The 20,535-nt window shown below is 43.0% G+C and overlaps 1 pseudogene; it reads right to left on the reverse strand.

Annotated features, from left to right (window-relative positions):
- Nucleotides 1–385: 385 nt before the first annotated feature.
- Nucleotides 386–19,299, reverse strand: LOC141264642 (AP-2 complex subunit alpha-2-like; annotated as a pseudogene).
- Between the last annotated feature and the right edge of the window lie 1,236 nt (nucleotides 19,300–20,535).

Raw genomic sequence — 20,535 nt, forward strand, 5'->3', positions numbered from 1 at the left:
TGAACACCAAGGAAGCCAGCACTGGATCCAGGGAGGGTGGATACCTGCTAACTTTGTTATTTTAGTAATTTTACAGACTAGAGCCCACGCTCCTGAAAGTAGACAACCCCTTTAAAGGAGTTAGCCTCTTTTTTTATCATTTTCACAAATGGGCATAAAACAAATTTTTTTCCAGCTACTAATTTAACATAGTCATGCCAATATCTTCATTTATAAAGAAATGTATTTTTACTGAGTTTATCGTGCACTATACATAAGTTGATTTGGTAATTTATTAATTTACTTCTGCGGTGTTTTATAGTTTTGCTATATTTTTTACTTTGACATAATAAAATCTTTTTTCCTTACAAAATTACTTGTTTTTATGTCTCTAGATTATTATTTTTTAGTCAATGGAGCTGTATGGGGTGAGCCTGTACATCTGCACCTGCATATTTGGTTCAAGGTGTAGCAGACATCCCACTTGTTGAGATTTTGCCTGAATAATCCCAGCTGCCACAAAATTGCATGGGCTTGGGTCAACGTTTTCTAAGACCGCAGGCCAAAAACCAAGGAGCTTTGCTTTTACAATCTCGGAATCCATTGTATTTTTTGCCTTGAAAATATTCTGGACCTCTTGGTTAGCACTGCTGAGCTGCTTCCAGTGCTGGAAAAAGTCTTGTGCTTCCATATCAGTTGGCTGAAAGAACTTGTTCAGGGTTATAGGAAGCTTTACTGAGAAATTCTATAACTCGCCCACGTATCTGAACTGGATGTTCAGAATAGGAGCCTCCACAAATTACTGCAAACACTCGATATTGTCACCTGCTGCACCTGGGGCCCTCGGTTAACAGTGGACTCCACTGGTTTACACTGGAAGCTCAGACTAGCCTTTAGCTCAGAACAAAAGTGTGTCAGAGTGAAGTTCTGGAACTGATTGGAGAGCTTGTTTCCATAGAAGATGACATATGACCGAGATTTTGCAGATTCTCAATCAGGACGCCATTGTTTTTGCAGATACGTAAACCTTTCAAAGTTCTTTTCTTGCCCTGTAGCGACTTCATCAGTAGGAAGTGATATATCTGCAAAGACATCCACAAACAGACCACCGGATGTGGCAGCAGGGGGAGCACCGGGACTGTATGTGGAGGGAGCTCCCAGGTCTAAGAGGGAGCTCCCAGGTCTAGGAGGTCTGCAGAAGGAGAAGGAGTGGACGCTGTGCTACAGGGGTGGGTTCAGTGCCCCTATTCACGTCGGAGCTGTTCTTCTCCTTTCTAGTGTCTTCGAGGTCAGTGACAGCATTCGGACCCTTCTTCTTCTTCCATTTAGCCAAGATGGATGACTCTCAGGGAATGGAGGCATCTCCTCTAAAACTGTAGTGAAGATGTCGTTACTAGCTATGGAGCTCAGCTGTAGATATCCCACCTCTTTGCTAAAGCTCCACGTCAACATTTTTGAGCTGGCTGTCACTTCACAGCACGTCCTGGATAGTAGGTTTAATTCCAGGAAACAAGTTGATAAACTTGATGTAGGCTGAGAGAAGCAGGGCTCGGATTAGGTCGCTGCACAGATGAAACTTGATCACTGAACTAGATCAGGGGGTTAGATCGTAGATTGCCAGCGATAAGATTTGTAAACTCGCCCAAAACATATTTTACAACCATGACAAAATGTTTGTGGTAGGCAGAGCTTGCAAAGCCTCAAACACTGTCTTGGCTGCATAACCCTATACATCATCTCTGTGGATGACGATCTGGAACACTCTGTCCCAGACCTCTTCACTTACATAGTGCCCTGCTATACAAATATGTACTGACTATGTCAGTGCCTGTGCATACCATGCGATCGGCGCCATTTTATTTAAGACGCTGTATATGCAAATTTGCAGACACAGGGTCTTCAAAAAAATGGTGCCGGATAGCATGGTATGCATTGAGTCCGGTGTAATTTTATTGAAGTATTGTATTGTATTGTACAAAATTAAGGGAGACCTGTCACCAGAAATTACGCTGTGAACCTGCAAATATGCGGTTAATCTGCTGGTTAATAGCGTTATTCTGCTGCCCGGTGCCTGCATGCAGCCAAATGCAGCGGGGAGAAAATTAACTTTATTCTCCCCGCCAGACTTTGGTTTCAGTCATGGGGTTGGTGGTACCGCGGGTTCTGTCTTTGCTCTGTAACCATGCCTCCGGCCTTGGCTGACACTCTCTTTGCATTAGGGCTGGATGGATGGGTTCCCCAGCCTGGTATATGCTCCCCCATCCTGTCTGCACTGCTGCTCCATCCATCCATGCTGCTCAACCATCCATCCATGCTGCTCATCCATCCATCCATCCATCCATGATGCTCATCCATCCATGCTGCTCATCCATCCATCCATCCATGCTGCTCATCCATCCATCCATGCTGCTCATCCATCCATCCATCCATGCTGCTCATCCATCCATTCACAAACACTCCTACTCACCTTTCCCTCGCTCCCCTGCAGCACATCATCTGAGTCAGGGGTGGGCAATTAATTTTCCTGAGGGGCTATATGAGAGTCTGTGACTGTTGTGGAGCGCTGAACCAATAGGCTGAAATTAATTCTGCTCCATATTAATATCAATATATTAATTATAATTATTATATTATTAATAATTATATTAATATTAATTGTATGACTTAATATTGAGCAGAATTAAGTGTGCTGACATCCCCCTATATACCATTTGAACCCGAATACAGCCCCATGTCCAGCATGAGAGCCCCATAGCCTTCCCATGTCCAGCATAAGAGTCCCATAGCCTCCCCTTGTCCATCATGAGACCCCCACAGCCTCCCCATGTACAGCATGAGAGCCCCATAGCCTCCCCATGTCCAGCATGAGAGCCCCATAGCCTCCCAATGTCCAGGATGAGGGCCCCTTAGCCTCCCCATATCCAGGATGAGACCCCAATAGCCTCCCCATGTCCAGGATGAGAGCCTTATAGCCTCCCCATATCCAGCATGAGACCCCCTTAGCCTCCCCATATCCAAAATGAGACCCCAATAGTCTTCCCATGTCCAAGATGAGAGCCCCAAACCCCTCTTTGTCCAGCATGAGACTCCCATAGGCTCCCCATGTCCAGCATAAGAGCCCCAAAACCTCCCCATGTGTAGCATGAGACCCCTATAGCCTCCCAATGTCCAGCCAAACATCCCATACACATGAAAAAACAGAACACCACATACTCACCTCGGTCCCGTTTCCCTGGCGCTCTGCCTCTGCTCCTGTCTCCAGTGCGCTGACTCTCCGCAGTACACAGCTGACATGATGAAATGACGTGATCACGTCAGCTGTTTCATACGCTGATTGGTGGAGGAAGGGGACGGAGGCCCCTCCTCCACCAATGCAGTCAGCGCGCATGGAGACAGCAGGTGGATGGAGACAGCGGGCGGGCAGGTGTGGGATGGCATGGTGTGGCCCAGGTTTGGTCTGAGTTAAATATTTAAACAAAATGGCGCCGGAGTCAGCACGTGTTCATACCGTGCTATCCGGGGCCATTTTGTTGAAGACACTGTGCGAGAGATCGCGCAATGTGCAGGCGCTCACTCTGGCATCACACTCCTCCTACATACTCTCCGGTATGTCCGCATTGGCGCCGCAGATTGCGGTATGTGGTCAGCGCCTACGCATACTGCTATCTCCAGCGCCACCCTCCTCATCCTCCTCCTGGTCTGAATGTGTCCTTCTGTCCACCAACAAAGACTGGAGAGGTCTGTAATTTTTATGATAGGTACACTTCAACTGTGAGAGACAAAATCTAAAAATAAAAATCAGAAAATCACATTGTATGATTTATAAATAATTAAATTGCATTTTATTGCATGAAATAAGTATTTGATCACTTACCAACCAGCAAGAATTTTGGCTCTCACAGACCTGTTAGTTTTTCTTTAAGAAGCCCTCCTACTTTGCACTCATTAGCTGTATTAATTGCACCTGTTTGAACTCATTGCCTGTATAAAAGACACCTGTCCACACACTCAACTAATCACACTCCAACCTCTCCATCATGGCCAAGACTAAAGAATTGTCTAAGAACACCAGGGACAAAATTGGAGGCATGAACAAGGCTGAGATGGGCTCCAGGAGAATAGGCAAGCAGATTGGTGAGAAGGCAACAACTGTTCGCACAATTATTAGTAAATGGAAGAAACACAAGATGACTGTCAATCTTCCTCGGTCTGGGGCTCCATGCAAGATCTTGCCTCGTGGGCTAAGAATGATTCTGAGAAAGGTCAGGAATCAGACCAGAACTACATGGGAGGACCTGGTCAATGATCCGAAGAGAGCTGGGACCACAATCTCAAACATTACCGTTAGTAACACACTACGCTGTCATGGATTAAAATTCTGCAGGGCACGCAAGGTCCCCCTGCTCATGCCAGCGCATGATCAGGCCCATTTGAAGTCCGCCAATGACCATCTGGATGATCCAGAGGAGGCATGGGAGAAGGTCATGTGGTCAGATGAGACCAAAAGAGACCTTTTTGGTATCAAATCCACTCACCGTGTTTGGAGGAAGAAGAAGGATGAGAACAACCCCAAGAACACCGTCCCAACTGTGAAGCATGGTAGGGGAAACATTATACATTGGAGGTGCTTTCCTGCAAAGGGGAGAGGATGACTGCACCGTATTGAAGGTAGGATGGATGGGGTCATGCATCGCAAGATTTTGGCCAACAAACTCCTTCCCTCAGTAAGAGCATTGAAGATGGGTGGTGGCTGGATCTTCCAGCATGATAATGACTCGAAGCACACAGCCAGGGCAACTAAGGAGTGGCTCCATAAGAAGCATTTCAAAGTCTTGGAGTGGCCTAGCCCTATAGAAAATCTTTGAAGGAGCTGTAACTCAATATTGCCCAGCGACAGCCCAGAAACCTGAAAGATCTGAAAAATCCCTGCTGCATTGTGTGCAAACTTGGTCAAGAACTACAAGAAACGTCTGACCTCTATAATTGCAAACAAAGGTTTCTGTGCCAAATATTAAGTTATGTTTTTTATTGTATCAAATACTTATTTCATGCAATAAAATACAAATTAATTATTTAAAAATCAAATAATGTGATTTTCTGTTTTTTCTTTCTAGATTCTGTCTCTCACAGTTGAAGTGTCCCTACGATACAAATTACAGACTTCTCCATTCTTTGTAGGTGGGAAAACGTGCAAAATCGATAGTGTAGCAAATACTTATTTTCCCCCAGTCAAAAAGGGAAGGGGAAAGGAGGGGAAAAAAGTTGTGAACAAAAATTAACTTTTATTGATTATATAAAATCTTTATAAAATGTGAACTAAACCATACATCCTGTAAGGATGCATATAGGGTCACTGCTAAATGTATATACGTTGAATAGCTGTGACCCTGTAGATCCTGGAATATGTAGGACAGCAAATAGAATTGTATGGTTCCACAACCGATGTCCCTTTAATTAAATGGTTAGGAAATATATCCAGCTAAGAATCTAGATGTACCTATTCCCAAAATTATACAGAATAAAAGTGACACTAATACCGTGTGGAACTATATATAATGAGAGGAACCGCTGCAATCCTCATGTACAGGTCGGAAATTACCTGTGAATCGCTATCATATATAGTCACTATTATTAGTGCTGATATTATAGGAGCTGACACATCATTAATAGGGATTGCACCGGTATTACATGCGATCACATATGTCAATTATGCGGGGACATGAGTCTCAATCACTACTATGATCATACAAGGCAGAATGTGGCACTTTGTCATTAGATGGCTGAACACCCATCCACACAATAGCTCCTGACAAGATGCAGTGCGGTCTCCTAAACTGATCACGTGCACGTGGTACGCACGTGGTCTGTATAGCCTGAGACAATTAAGCTCCGGAGAGACACTGCAGCAATCTGCTATTCATGTCAGCTGGCACGCACATGGGGACAGGACATAGAGAGCCTAGTGAAGCTGTTACATATATTCACAGGACAGATCTTCCCTGACGCACGTTTCGCCAGGGGTACTGGCTTTTTCTAAGGGAGGAGTCGGCCGCCTCTTCAAACTATTTATACACCCTGTCATGATTGTCGGGTATGGCAGCCAATCAAATCATAGAGGTGCACAATACATAGATGATTGGGTTAGGAAATGCAATAAACAGATGACAGAATTACTGATATCATAAGTGCCTTAAGTAATTCATCTGGGCAGTATAACCCCAAAAAATATATGAATTGATGAATAAAAACGATCATGACAATCTTATCAATTTATGTGGAGTTATTATCTCCCATAATGACATTTTGTATCCTTGCAAATTCATTTCATTCAGCACTTACACATATGGAAATTACATCCCAAAATGGGAGTGCATGATATATGGTTATAATTGATGCAAAAAAGCAACAAAATAATTTAAAGACCCTTACAATAACGTTAAGACTCTACTTTTTAATATCCACAAAATATATCTTAAATCAAATTGAGCTACGGATACCTCACATCCGTTCTTCATAATCGAGAAAAGTTTTTCAGAGGATATATTTTTAAAGGTTCTTATAGGACCACACACACAAGTTCATCGACAATTATCCAATAATGATCCAACAAAATCGATCACATCGTACCGCTACAGTCTTTTAATGGACCCAGGATTCTTAAATCCCAGGCAAGATGTCAAAGAAAACAGCCAAAATTAAAATTCTCATTTAGTCCATAAGGACTAACCATGTTTAATCTGAAAATCCATTCACTTTCCTTCTTTAGAAGGACTGAATCCAAGTCTCCACCTCTGATGTCCAATTTCTGTTGGTAGATTGCCCACCCCTTAAGTTCTTTCCATCTCAGGTCATGTTCGTTCTTAAAATGTCTTGCGATGGGGGTAGGTGTAAAGACTCTTCGTTGTTCTCGACACTCATATTCATCTTTATCAAAATTAATAATACTCCTGATGTGTTCCCTCACCCGAGTTTTCAAGTCTCTAGAAGTCTTCCTTACATATTTCAATCCACAGGTGCACTCCAAGCAGTATATCACCCCTGTAGAAGAACAATTAAGATGTTGACGCAGGGCAAAGTTTTTTCCAAAGGCATCTTTGAGGGATCTCATAGGGACTAGAATTTGACAAGCCTTCCACATCTTGCAGGGAAAAAAACCTGGATCTCTGACTGTCAAGGATCTATTATTCCGCTTGAAATGACTACAAACTAGGAGACTGGAAATGGAAGTCGTTTTGCGATATCCTGCAGATGCTTGTGGTGTAAGAAAACAATTAAGGTTGCGGTCTGATCTCAAAATACCCCAATGCCTGTTGAAAATATTCATCATTATTGACCAGTCCTCATGATATTCCGTGATAAATCTCACATTGTCATTTTGTTGTTGTTTCCGTTTTCTTGGGGTCAAAATATCTTTCCTTTTGGTTCTCAAAGCGATGTTATACGCTTTTTTGATGTTATTCTTAGAATAATTCCTGTCTAGCAGTCTTTCTTTTAATATACTGTGATATACTGCCTGGAGTGCACCTGTGGACTGAAATATGTAGGGAAGACTACTAGAGACTTGAAAACTCGGGTGAGGGAACACATCAGGAGTATTATTAATTTTGATAAAGATGAATATACGAGTCGAGAACAATGAAGAGTCTTTACACCTACCCCCATCGCGAGGCATTTTAAGAACAAACATGACCTGAGGTGGAAAGAACTTAAGGGGTGAGCAATCTACCAACAGAAATTGGACATCAGAGGTAGAGACTTGGATTCAATCCTTCTAAAGAAGGAAAGTGAATGGATTTTCAGATTAAACATGGTTAGTCCTTATGGACTAAATGATAATTTTAATTTTGGCTGTTTTCTTTGACATCTTGCCTGGGATTTAAGAATCCTGGGTCCATTAATAGACTGTAGCGGTACGATGTGATCGATTTTGTTGGATCACTATTGAATAATTCTCGATGAACTTGTGTGTGTGGTTCTATAAGAACCTTTAAAAATATATCTTCTGAAAAACTTCTCTCGATTATGAAGAACGGATGTGAGGTATCCGTAGCTCAATTTGATTTTAGATATATTTTGTGGATATTAAAAAGTAGAGTCTTAACGTTATTGTAAGGGTCTTTAATATATTTTGTTGCTTTTTTGCATCAATTATAACCATATATCCTGCACTCCCCTTTTGAGATGTAATTTCCCTATGTGTAAGTGCTGAATGAAATGAATTTGCAAGGATACAAAATGTCATTATGGGAGATAATAACTCCACATAAATTGATAAGATTGTCATGATCGTTTTTAATCATCAATTCATATATTCTTTGGGGTTATACAGCCCAGATGAATTACTTAAGGCACTTACGATATCAGTAATTCTGTCATCTGTTTATTGCATTTCCTAACCCAATCATCTATGTATTGTGCACCTCTATGATTTGATTGGCTGCCATACTCGTCAATCATGACAGGGTGTATAAATAGTTTGAAGAGGCAGCCGACTCCTCCCTTAGAAAAAGCCGGTACCCCCGGCAAAACGTGCGTCAGGGAAATCTGTCCTGTGAATATATGTGACAGCTTCACTAGGCTCTCTATGTCCTGTCCCCATGTGCCGTTCATGTCTCTGACATGCCAGCTGACATGAATAGCAGATTGCTGCAGTGTCTCTCCAGAGCTTAATTGTCTCCAGCTATACAGACCGCGTGCGTACCACGTGCACATGATCAGTTTAGGAGACCGCACTGCTTCTTGTCAGGAGCTATGTTGTAGATGGGTGTTCAGCCATCTAAGGACAAGGTCCCACATTCTGCCTTGTGTGATCATTGTGGTGATTGAGACTCATGTCCCTACATAATTGACATGTATGATCGCATGTAATACCGGTCCGATCCCTATTAATGACGTGTCAGCTCCTATAATATCGGCACTATTAATAGTGACTATATATGATAGCAACCCACAGGTAATTTCCGACCTATACGTGAGGATTGCAGCGGGTGCTCTCATTATATATAGTTCCCCGCGATATTAGTGTATATGTCACTTTTATTCTGTATAATTTTGGGGATAGGTACATCTAGATTCTATTCAACGTATATACATTTAGCAGTGACCCTATATACATCCTTACAGGATGTATGGTTTAGTTCACATTTTATAAAGATTTTATATAATCAATAAAAGTTAATTTTTATTCACAACTTTTTTCCCCTTCCCTTTTTGACTGATTGTGCAATTGGTGGTGTCTACCCATGTGAATATTCTCCTATTTAATCAGACTTTGTTCCTACTTATTTTCCCCACTGTATATATATCACAGTACAGACAAAAAGTTTGGACACACCTTCTCATTTAAAGATTTTTCTGTATTTTCATGACTATGAAAATTGTACATTTACACTGAAGGCATCAAAACTATGAATTAACACATGTGGAATTATATACTTAACAAAAAAGTGTGAAACAACTGAAAATATGTCTTATATTCTAGGTTCTTCAATGTAGCCACCTTTGGCTTTGATGACTGCTTTGGACACTCTTGGCATTCTCTTGATGAGCCTCAAGAGAATGCCAAGAGTCATGAAAATACAGAAAAATCTTTAAATGAGAAGGTGTGTCCAAACTTTTGGTCTGTACTGTATGTATATATATATATATATATATATATATATATATATATATATATATATATATATATATATATACACTGCTCAAAAAATTAAAGGGAACACTCAAATAACACATCCTAGATTTAAATGAATGAAATATTCTCATTGAATACTTTGTTCTGTACAAAGTTGAATGTGCTGACAACAAAATCACACAAAAATCATCAATGGAAATTAAATTTATTAACCAATGGAGGCCTGGATTTGGAAACACCCCCAAAATTAAAGTGGAAAAACACACTACAGGCTGATCCAACTTTGATGTAATGTCCTTAAAACAAGTCAAAATGAGGCTCAGTATTGTGTGTGGCCTCCACGTGGCTGTATGACTTCCTTACAATGCCTGGGCATGCTCCTGATGAGGCTGCGGATGGTCTCCTGTGGGATCTCCTCCCAGACCTGGACTAAAGCATCTGCCAACTCCTGGACAGTCTGTGGTGCAACGTGACGTTGGTGGATGGAGCGAGACATGATGTCCCAGATGTGCTCAATCAGATTCAGGTCTGGGGAACGGGCGGGCCAGTTCATAGCTTCAATGCCTTCATCTTGCAGGAACTGCTGACACACTCCAGCCACATGAGGTCTGGCATTGTCCTGCATTAGGAGGAACCCAGGGCCAACCGCACCAGCATATGGTCTCACAAGGGGTCTGAGGATCTCATCTCGGTACCTAATGGCAGTCAGGCTACCTCTGGTGAGCACATGGAGGGCTGTGCTGCCCTCCAAAGAAATGCCACCCCACACCATTACTGACCCACTGCCAAACCAGTAGTGCTGAAGGATGTTGCAGGATCGCTCTCCAGAACATCAGTAGAAAGACCGGGAATGATATGCCCGGATCAAAAAGGTGAGCCAAAATCTATACCTAAGAGGGTAAGAAAACAAAGACCCCACGTGTATCGCTGCTATGTTAGCAGCTTCATCAGGGGAGGCAAGTTGCCTCCCGGTCTTTCTACTGATGTTCTGATTTTGCAGTAGTTCTTGGCCATATTTCATCATGACACTTATGCCTTTTGTTTAATCTCTTTGTGTCAGTAGAATATTTCTTATCCAATTTATTGCAGCTTTATTTATGCTGCTTCATTACCCTCTACTTACTGATGATATTATGGGGTGTTGCTGTTACAATTGATTTCTTAATGCTTTGTTCTTTGGCCTGTATGCATGAGGGTTGACCATATCATAATTTGCTATGGTACTGATTTGTAAACATTCTTGTTTTTAAATGCTTTTAATATATTTCTTGGTTTGTTTATGTGTGTCTTTTTGATTAATAAATAATTGATGTTTAGTGATCCCTGCCTGTGCATACAGTCTTTTCTCTCTTTTTGTGTATTCATCATATAACTGTATGTGGTGGGTTGATCCATATTTATTGATATAGTAGTGCCCTCCGCATTTTTTCCTGGGATCAAATAACTAAAAATTTTCATGTGTGTATGTATTCACCTCTTTTGCTATGAAGCCCCTAAAAATTTCTGGTGCAGGCAATTACCTTCATAAGTCACATGCTTAGTGAAGGACGATCACCTGTGTGCAATCTAAGTGTCACATGGTCTATGTCACGCAGTACCTTGGGACTGAGAGCGCTAAACAGGTCCCTAGAATTAGGGGTGCTCTAGTCTATGTCTGTCCCCCGGATTACTCCTGAAGGTGGAGACGCCGAGTTCTTGTGCCTTACTATGCTCCTAAATCAACCATTATCTGTCCCCTCTCCCATCCAGGGAGGTGGAAAGCCAAGGTTTATAGGAACACACTAACCAAACAAACAAGAGAAGATGGACAGGGATAAATGAAAATAACAATCATACAAAATACACTCACCAACAACAGAGTGGAACACAGGGGAGTAAAAGGAAGGAGAAACCAAACAGGAGAGGTTGAGGATGTTCACTCAAACAAAACTCCAAGCAACAATCTCCTGAACAAATCTCCAAATTCCTACTCCAACCACAAACTACACCTCCAACTCCAAACCAGGCAGTAAGAACTAAGACTGGCAATTCCTAAGTGCCAGAGGCAAGCATACATAGCAGAGAGGAGGGGCCAACACTGACTGAACAGCTGAGACAATCCAAGTAGAAAGCTCCAGGATCTTCAACTGAACAGATTAACCCTTGCACAGCTAACAAGGAAAAAACTACACTATTTAATAAGATGGTGAAGTACTTCTAACCAGTGCAGGAGTTAATGAAACCAGACACCACAATCTTCTGGCCCCTCTCTATTGCAGTATTTTTGTGACAATCTGTCAGTATATACACACTTTTCTGAAAGGCCAAAGAGGCTGCAACACCATTAATCAAAAGGCACCACTAACCAACCAACACCATGAAGACAAAAGAGATTTCCAAACAAGTCAGGGGCAAAATTATTGAGAAGTACAGGGTCGGATTATAAAAAAAATATCCCAATCTCTGATGATTCCCTGGAGCACCATCAAATCCATTATCATCAAATGGAAAGAACATGGTACCACAACAAACCTGCCAAGAGAGCGCCGCCCACCAAAACTCTCAGCCCAAGCAAAGAGGGTGTTAATCAGAGAGGCAGCACAGAGACCAAAGGTAGCCCTGAAGGAGCTGCAGAGTTCCCAAGCGGAGACTGGAGTATCTGCCCATACGGCCACAATAAGCTTTATACTCCATATAAGTGGCCTTTATGGAAGAGTGGGTAGATAAAGCCTTTACTTACACACAAACATTGTAAGGCTTGTTTTGAATTTGCTAAAAAAAACATGTGGGAGACTCCCTAAATGTATGTAGTAAGGTGCTGTGGTCAGATGAGACCAAAATTTAACCTTTTGGCTACCAAGATAAACACTATGTCTGGCGCCAAACCAACACAGCTCACCACCCCAAGAACACCATCCCCACAGTGAAACATGGTGGTGGCAGCATTATGCTGTGGGGATGGTTTTCGGTTTGAGTTGAGGGGAAGATGGATGGTGCAAAATACAGGGATATTCTTAAGCAAAATCTGTTTCGGTTTGTCAGTGATTTGAGACTGGGACGGAGGTTCACCTTTCAGCAGGACAATGACTCAAAGCATACTACTAAAGCAACACTCGAGTGGTTTAAGGATAAACGTGTAAATGTTTTGGAGTGGCAAGAACCAGGAGAGACAAAGAGTAAGTATGGCATAAAAATAGACTTTTTATTTAATACAAGCATAAAATTTCAAGTGTTCAATCAGAAAGTTATTATCATAATAGACATAAAGTGCAGTGTGCTGGGAAAGAAAACTGCTGCACTCTCTCACATATACCCCAGTAGTATTTACCACATCGCCGCTGCTTGACGGCCAGTGCTCATGCCATGGGACTCCCGGAGGCCTGACGCATGCGTCATGGAGCACACACTGTGGAGGACCTTCCAGTCACATGACTCCAATTTTGTCATGTGATTTGTGAGAGGGTGCATTTAAGGTCCTGCTTCACAGTTTTGAGCACGCCTTTTGAAAAAGCCAGCGCTTATAGCGGTGAAACGCGCATCGGGGCATCCTCTTGCCAGGACATTACTCTGCTGCAGCCCCCCACATTACCTCCCATCACACCCAGCGGTAAGCATTACTAATTCTGCTCACACGTTGCATTATGACTTTAGAACTAAACCACATGTACTATTTCTGTGACCTGAATCAGGGCTTCCAATCAATATGGCATTTTCTGCTGTGATGTGGTAAATACTACTGGGGAATATGTGAGAGAGTGCAGCAGTTCTCTTTCCCGGCACACTGCACTTTATGTCTGTTATGATAATAACTTTCTGATTGAATACTTTAAATTTTATACTTTTATTAAATAAAAAATCTATTTTTATGCCATACTTACTCTTTGTCTCTCCTGGTTCTTGCTATGATATTTCAGGCATATGGGTTGCAGGCACAGCGTATTGACCGGCTGCTTAGTAACCTCATCATTAATATGAAGGCCGATGTTTGTTTACCAAATGTTTTGGAGAGGCCTAGTCAAAGCCCAGATCTTAATGCAATTGAGAATCTGTAGTCAGACTTGACGATTGCTGTTCACCAGAGGAAACCATCTTACTTGAAGGAGCTGGAGCAGTTTTGCCTTGAGGAATGGGCAAAAACCCCAGTAGCAAGATGTGGAAAGCTCATAGAGACATATCCAAAGCGACTTGCAGCTGTAGTTGCCGCAAATGGAGGCTCAAAAAAGTACTGACTTTAGGGGGGTGAATAGTTATGCACACTGAAGTTTTCAGTTATTTTTTGCTATTTGTTGTTTGCTTCACAAGAAAAAGAAAACCAAAATGTTCTCAGTTGTAGGCATGTTCTTTTCATTAACTGATGCAAACCCTCAAAAAAACTGTGAAATTCCAGGTTCTGAGGTAGCAAAACATGAAAAATGCCAAGGGGGGTGAATAATTTCACAAACAAATTTGTCGGAAAATCTTTAGTTTTGTTTCAGAATCAACATTTTCTATGGGATAATACATTAAAAAATGCTCTCACAAAGGTGGGCAATTGATTGCAAACAAGGATTGTTTTTTGCACACACAAAAAGTAATTCTACTCACAAAATTTGAGACCATGTTGCAAAAATGAATACACCTCAATGAAAGTCTTAGGAGCAAAGCTAAAGTGTTGTGTAGGACTTAGGTGTCAAATGCTCCCCAGTAACATTGGCTCTGAGTGGATATTGTTCAGCTACATGCAAATATTACATTACCTTTATTTGCTAATTCACCTATGGTTTACCTATGTTTACTATCCCATAGAAAATGTTGATTTTGAAAAGAAACTAAAGATTTTCTGATAAATCTGTTGTGGTGTACTCATTTCTTCCGAACACTTACTCTTTTTATAACATGTACAGAAAGTAAATAGATAACAAATGACAATCATATGAAGAGTGTAAAAGGACCAAATACTGGTCATCTACATACAGATTTTAAGAAGTGTCATGACTCTTGAATTATATTGGGCCATACAGGAAGTCAGGGTGTGTTCAATATGTTCATCCGCTTCCCTTCATCCACGCTCTGTATCAATGCATTGAAGAATAAAATAGCAGACACCCAATTACTACTTGGTCAGCAATTTCTTAAATGTTCATGTGAAAAAATCTGCCTGTCAGATGTAAAATAGAGGTAATAACGCAGCAAAGCACACAAGGCGTTCTATAAAGTGCACATGCATTCCAACTTTCAGGAAAGGGAAGACAAAAAGGAAAGAGGGGGAGTATTTGATTTAAACCAGCTGCAAGTAATTCAGTTAGCATAGGAGCAGCAATCCTGAAAAGGCTTTTGTTACACTGCTTCATGAGGTGAATTATCAGGAGTGCTGACCTGCTCCAAATGATTTGTCTAATGACAGAGCGTGGGCAGACGCCAACACATGCACAGCTGGGATTTGGGAAAGAGCTTACTATTGCTTTTTTACACTTATTTTCTTAAATTATGCATTTTTTATGAAGTATCGGAAAATAATGATTAACAGGTAACTTTTTATTTTTTTCCAACCTGACATTTTTAGCGATTTGTTTTCGTATGTTCTCATTTATATGTTGTCTTCTGTGGCAGTAACAAATGTAAAATAGTAACCGCACTTTTAATTTTCATTTAAAAAATGAATAGTACATATGAAAATAAGAAACTTTGTAATATATCTTATCAGAGAAATCGGCTTCGTTCTCCTTCTAAACTGATCTTTCCCTCTCAAATCAGGTCTAAAATCTGTAAAATCTGTATTCAGTGGAGACAGATTTTCCCATTACTAAGATAGGAGATGGCAGTTGGGGGTTTTAAAGTTCTCTATAGAGGGAAGGAGGAAGAGGAGCTAGAGGCGGCAGCTGCAAGTTCAGTAGCTTCCATCTCCTATCTCAGTAGTGGAAAGGTCTGTTTTCACTGAATATAGATTTTAGGCTGTGTGCCCACGTAGCGTTTTACAAGCGTTTATGCTGCGGAATTTCCGCAGCATAAACGCTTGGGAAACGCTTGGTAATCCGCCCCCCATGGTCCCCAATGACAAGCCGCACTTTCAATGCCCATGTTGCGGATTTTTCCGCAGCGTTTATGCTGCGCTCAAAAATCCGCAGCATGTCCATTAATTTTGCGGACACGCAGCGTAATCGCCGCCATTGACTTGCATTGAAACGCATAATATCCGTGTCAGTACATTTGTACACACGGATATTATGCGTTTCTATGTGCGGATGGTACCCAAGTCTGGAGGAGAGGAGACTCTCATCCTGACCTGGGTACAATAGAAACTGTAAAAAAAGAATTTAAAATAAAAAATAAAGTTTATACTCACCTTCCGATGTCTTCCCGGTGTTTTGTCTGCTCCGTCCAGTGTCTTGCAATGTTCGCTTTGTTGTGAAGGACCTGCCATGACGTCACTGAGTCATGTGACCCATCACATAGCTCAATGACATCACCGCAGGTCCTTCACACCACCGCGAGCAGTGCAAGACACTGGACGGAGCAGACAAAACACCGGGAAGACATTGGAAGGTAAGTATAAACTTTATTTTTTACCATTCTTATTCATTTTTTTAACTAACTTGGTCACACTACTATAAATCCATGCCGGTTGCATGGATTTATATAGTGTGAACAAGTTGTCAAGCACTTTTCCAAGTGATGCTAAAATCGCTTGGAAAAGCGCTTGATAACCCGCATGCAGAAATGCATGCAAAGACGCTTCACAAACGCTTCTACCTGGCGGGAAAACCGCATGTAAAAACCGCATGCGTTTTTCCTTCCAGGGAGAAGCGTAAAAAATATGCAGCATTTCTGCATCGTGGGCACATAGACTTACTTGTGAATTGAGAATTTTCAGAATAAATTATCAATGCAAGAAGAAAAAGAAGCAGATTTCTCTAATTTGATATATCACTAAGTTTCAATTCTTTTCATGTGTACTATTGATTTATGAAATAAAAATTAAAAAAATGCTTTTCTAGAATACCCAAAATGGCTAAGTTTATGAACCTTCTAGAAAATTCTTGGAAAATATTCTATAGATAGTATTATACACCAGGTAGGCTGGCTGGGATGTATAAGGACTGCCCTGCAACCTGCTGGTGCTGCTCTACTTCTATGAAGCATATGTAGCACCCAGAGGACTCGGCTGCTACAGGGGTATTGCACCTCGAGCCAGAGGTGTGGTATTCCACTCCCGGGTAAGGATGGAGTGTGGAACAGAGCTCAGTAAGCTGCATGCACCACATACACCCCATTTCCGGGGGACAGAACAACGGTACTCCCACCAGATAGTTGTGCAGGTACGACAGCGTCTGTCCCTGGCTGGAGTGGGGGGGGGGGGAACATCCCAGTGGTGTAGGAGCAGACAGGGGAGGGACTCTGGGCATAGGTAGGAGCCCATTGGTTGCATTGTCACCAGGGCTCGGGTGTCAGAGGGAGTATAAAAGGTGGGCACCATCTAGGAACAGGGTCAGTTCAGACTGAGGAGAAGCTGAGAGGGAGTTCAGCCAGAGAGGGCTGACAGGGAGCTGTGGCTCCGTCTGGGCCCAGCTCCAGAGCTAGGCCTGAAGCAGAGAGGAGAGAGAAGGAAGAAGAGGAACACAAGGAAAGGCCCAGAGACGCAAGCAGAGGGAACCCTGAGATCCCACGAGTGAACTAAAACGGGTGAAGGGTTGGCAGAGAAGGGTACCGGATCCCAAACTGGTGGAGGTTAATCATCCTTAGCCAGAAACCGGAGGTCGTGGTCAAGCTTTGGCACGACCCCTCGCCATATCCACCAGGAAGGCACGCCACATAGGGTCAGGAAAGCCGGAGAGAGGTTTTGCCCCATAAGGCCCGAGGAAGCCGGACATAGGTGGGTCCCTGGTGAGGACGGCCAGTAGGAAGGAAGAGAGGGGAGCTCTGGACCACGCTCTGGAATCGCCTGGGAGTTGGCCGAGTCCCTGACCTGGTGGACGCGGCACGGCTCGGGTGGTCCTACTGTGCACAAGGATCTGATAAAGAACTGTGAGTAAAGCTTTTGAAACTGCACTTCCCGCCTCTGTGTTCCTGTCGTCACACCTGCACCCTCGGCACTGGGACACCCGCACCATCACTCCCATCATCATCTCTAACAGATCTGCCCTGAGGTCATACTCCTCCCGTGGGGAGTCATCTCATTCTCAGCTGCACAAGCAACACCGGCCTCAGCGGACTGCCGTGCAGCGGCGGTTCCGTGACCGCAATCCACGGGTGGCGTAGTCGAACATTCTAACATCTACTGCTAAACACTGCCGCTCAGCTTGACTCCCTGGGCACGGACTGGGTCACCGCCACGAGACTACTACCCCCATCTGATCCGGCTCCGGGTAAGCCCCCGTGCGCGCGATGCCGCATGACTCAGCAGGCCCAGGGGCGCGTCACATATCTGCTGGGATTATGGCGCGGTCCTTTTTTTATGGAAAGTGACGAGTTTGAGTTCGTAAGACTTTACTGTTGGATTTTATTCTTGATTTTTGTTATAATTATTAAAATCAATAAAACATTGCAAAATAAATAAGAATCAAAACAATGGTTTATTTTTAAATGGTTATGGTCACACTGGTGGGTGGGGACCCATTGTGACATGGGCCAGGCTTGTCCTGGAGGGGCGTCACTAAGCGACTACCTAGTACTTCACTAAAGCCCCTGAAGGTGGGGTTAGGCTTGTGCCGCAGGTAGCCACCAGGTACCACCCCAGGGCAGTCCCCGGTACTGCAGTAGCTGACTCCAAGGGACAGGGATGCAGCTACAAAGTTTGAGTGTCAGGTGGGACAGGTGCAGGACCTTTGGCAGAAAGGATATTGGTGCTGGTTAAGACTGGATGGCTGGTTTAGACAGGATGGATTCAGGATCACATGTACTGGTTCAGACAGGACGGGGACCTGACAATGAACTAGAATGTTTGAAGACAAACTAGAAGCTAAAGTTGCTCAGGCACCTCACTACAGGGAAGGGTGCTTTAGATACATGATGTCTCCCAGCTATAGGCGGGGGACACTTGTCTGGTGCCCTAAGCACGTTGCCAGGAGATCTGCATGGCCTGCATCGGCTCATGGAGCTGTGGAGGGAGTCGAAGCAGGGGATATAACAGCAACCGTAGCACTGAGCATGTCGGCGTCCCTGCAGTATCCACCTCCTTACGCCCCCGTTTCTTCAAGCCTGCAAGGAATCTCTGCAGAAAAAGTGGTTTATGAATATTCTCCATGAGCTTCCACGATCTCTCTTCGGAACCAATTCCTTTCCAATCCACCAGGAAAAAAGTTTTACCTCTCGCCTTACTCATGCTCTTCACCTCAAAGCCATCCTCAGAGCAGACTGGTACAGGTGTGGAACCAGTATTCTTGAGGAAGTGTTTCAAAACGACTGCCCTAAGGAGAGCTACGTGGAAGGAGTTAGGCATGCGTAACAAAGCTGGAAGCTTTAATTTGTAGGATACGATGTTGATCTGCTTGACGACCTCAAAGGGACTGATAAAGTGAGGACCCAACTTGTAAGATGGAATCATGAGATGGTTTTGAGGAGAGCCACACCTTATCTCCCAGCTGAAAACATGGTGAATCCATACATCTTTTGTCCGCATGCATTTTCATCCATTTGGAGGACTTCTCAAGAGTGGCTTTGGTATCCCTCCAGATCTTGGAGAAATCTTCAGTTAGAGCATTGGCTACAGGGACTCCAGAAATGGCCGACATCGGAAGAGGAATACCAGGCTATTTACCATAGGCAATGAAGAATGGTCACTTAGCAGAGGACTCGCTTACATGATTATTATAGAACTCCGCCCAAGACAAAAGCTTGACCCAATTGTCATCATGCACATTCATAAAATGTCACAGAAAATTAGACAGAATCTGGTTGACCCTCTTTACCTGACAGTTGGATTGAGGATGATATGCAGAAGAGAAGTCCAAGAACACATTTAAAAGTTTAAAGTGGTTCTCCTGAATTTGGATGTGAACTGGATGCACCTATTGGAAACAATGTGAAGAGGAAACCTGTGAACGCAAGAAGATGTGCTGAATAAACTTCTTAGCGAGCACAGGATCAGAAGAAAGAGCAGGTAAAGGGGTAAAGTCAGCCATCTTTGAGAAGCGGTTGTCTACCACCCAGATGACGGAGCATTCAGAGGACACAGGAAGATCTTTAATAAAGTCCATGGCGATATGCTGCCAGCAAGCTGAAGGCACAGGTAGTGGTAAAAGCCTCCTGAATGGAAGATGCTTTGGAGTCTTGTTAATAGCACAGGAAGGACAGAAAGAAATTAATTCCACAACATCTTTAAGCATGGCTATACATGACCAGCCAATTTTGAAGAGTGCCCCCACAGCAAAACTTGCTTCCTATCCGATTCCGACAGTAAAGTCTTTCCTGGAGGAATCCGAGACAAGTTTACTGAAGCCACAGTAACCACCTTGGAAGACCCAATGATAAGTTGGGGTTCCTCCCAGAATGCGCATCTGCTTTGATGTTCTTGTCAGCCATCTGAAAATGTAGGACAAAGTCAAAGCGAGCAAAGAACAGCAAACACTTAGCTTTTGTGCTGAACTTTGTGTGGACTGCTGATAAACCAAGTTCTTATGGTCGTGTATAAGATGACCGGGTGAACTGCCCCTTTGAATAGGTAATGCCACTCCTCTAAAGCAATCTTAATTGCCAATAACTCATGATCGCCAATAGAGTGATTACGTTCAGTGGCAGAGAAGGCTTTGAAAAAAAAACCCTGGTAACCATTTGACTTTGGAGGATGAGTCATCCACTTCCAGGAGCAATTGTTTGTTGACCTCAGGCCTATGTAGTACAGGGGCAGAGGGGAAGGCCTGTTTTAGGGAGACAAATGCGTTTTCAGCCTCCAGAGTCCACAACTTTTTATTGGTGCCAAGCTGAAATGAAGGCAATCTGAGCGAAGGAGTGAGGAATAAACTGGCGGT

This window comes from Phyllobates terribilis, unplaced genomic scaffold (assembly GCF_046119375.1).
Source record: "Phyllobates terribilis strain yellow unplaced genomic scaffold, ASM4611937v1 Scaffold_4__5_contigs__length_816908805, whole genome shotgun sequence".
NCBI lineage: Eukaryota > Metazoa > Chordata > Amphibia > Anura > Dendrobatidae > Phyllobates > Phyllobates terribilis.